The 1,787-nt window shown below is 49.9% G+C and overlaps 1 pseudogene across 1 annotated transcript; it reads right to left on the bottom strand.

Annotated features, from left to right (window-relative positions):
- Window positions 1-422: 422 nt before the first annotated feature.
- Window positions 423-1,581, bottom strand: LOC148004090 (glyceraldehyde-3-phosphate dehydrogenase pseudogene; annotated as a pseudogene). The gene has a single exon (XR_015627192.1). The product of XR_015627192.1 is annotated as a glyceraldehyde-3-phosphate dehydrogenase pseudogene (transcript).
- Window positions 1,582-1,787: the final 206 nt, after the last annotated feature.

The raw sequence follows: 1,787 nt of genomic DNA, 5'->3' as shown, positions 1-1,787 counted from the left end.
TACAAGATCACAGTGGTCAGACACTTGGTTCTGCAGCTGTTGGAAGTGACACTTGTCCTGTGTCAAATAACAGTGGATATAACCAAACCAGGTCTGGGATTTAACTCAATTTACTCTTTGTCTAAGTTCCATTCACTAAGGTGGAATTTCTTCTGCATGTTTTCCATGAATGAAGGGCCCTCAGAGCAAAAGCACTATTCTTAAATTCTACTGAAACACACACACACAAAATTCATGCACACACACTCACATGCACACATTTAAAGACTAGTTATATTTTGCTTTATTGAGGAGAATTTTTTTTGAGGGTGCAGCGAACTTTATTGATGGTATTCAAGAGAGAAGGGAGGGCTCCCCAGGCCCCTCCTGTTGTTATGGGGTCTGGGATGGAATTGTGAGGGAGATGCTCAGTGTTGGGGGGCTGAGTTGGGATGGGGACTCCTCAGCAACTGAGGGCCTCTCTCTTGCTCTCAGTATCCTTGCTGGGCTGGGTGGTCCAGGGTTTCTTACTCCTTGGAGGCCATGTAGGCCATGAGGTCCACCACCCTGTTGCTGTAGCCATATTCATTGTCATACCAGGAAATGAGCTTCACAAAGTTGTCGTTGAGAGCAATGCCAGCCCCAGCATCAAAGGTGGAAGAATGGGAGTTGCTGTTGAAGTCACAGGAGACAACCTGGTCCTCAGTGTAGCCCAGGATGCCCTTTAGTGGGCCCTCGGCCGCCTGCTTCACCACCTTCTTGATGTCATCATACTTGGCAGGTTTCTCCAGGCGGCATGTCAGATCCACAACGGATACATTGGGGGTAGGAACACGGAAGGCCATGCCAGTGAGCTTCCCGTTCAGCTCTGGGATGACCTTGCCCACAGCCTTGGCAGCACCAGTGGATGCAGGGATGATGTTCTGGGCTGCCCCACGGCCATCACGCCACAGCTTTCCAGAGGGGCCATCCACAGTCTTCTGAGTGGCAGTGATGGCATGGACTGTGGTCATGAGCCCTTCCACGATGCCAAAGTTGTCATGGATGACCTTGGCCAGGGGGGCTAAGCAGTTGGTGGTGCAGGATGCATTGCTGACAATCTTGAGGGAGTTGTCATATTTCTCGTGGTTCACACCCATCACAAACATGGGGGCATCAGCGGAAGGGGCGGAGATGATGACCCTTTTGGCCCCACCCTTCAGGTGAGCCCCAGCCTTCTCCATGGTGGTGAAGATGCCAGTTGACTCCATGACATACTCAGCACCAGCATCACCCCATTTGATGTTAGCGGGATCTCGCTCCTGGAAGATGGTGATGGGCTTCCCGTTGTTGACAAGCTTCCCATTCTCAGCCTTGACTGTGCTGTTGAACTTGCCATGGGGAGAGCCATACTGGGACATGTAGACCATGTAGTTGAGGTCAATGAATGGGTCGTTGATGGCAACAATGTCCACTTTGTCACAAGAGAAGGCAGCCCTGGTAACCAGGCGTCCGATACGGCCAAATCCGTTCACACCGACCTTCACCATCTTGTCTATGAGACGAGGCTGGCACTGCACAAGAAGATGCGGCTGTCTCTAGAACAGGGAGGAGCAGAGAGCCGAGGAGAATTTTTTTGACATAGCTCTGTATTGATCCAAAGAGGTTGTAATGAGACATTGCCTTAATGGGCAGTGGAGTGGAAGAAGTTTCTGGAAGGAAAGTGATCATGTATAAAAGTTTGATGATCAAACTGTAGAGAAAGAACCAAAGTAGTGACAAAGGAAAAGCCAGGTTATAGAAAGAGAACCGTGTAGTTCCTAAAAAAA

This window comes from Rattus norvegicus, chromosome 8, assembly GCF_021556685.1.
Source record: "Rattus norvegicus strain SHRSP/BbbUtx chromosome 8, alternate assembly SHRSP_T2T, whole genome shotgun sequence".
Classification (NCBI taxonomy): Eukaryota; Metazoa; Chordata; class Mammalia; order Rodentia; family Muridae; genus Rattus; species Rattus norvegicus.
The sequence above is the reverse complement of the archived record's forward strand: the minus strand, read 5'-3'. Positions and strand labels throughout refer to the sequence as shown.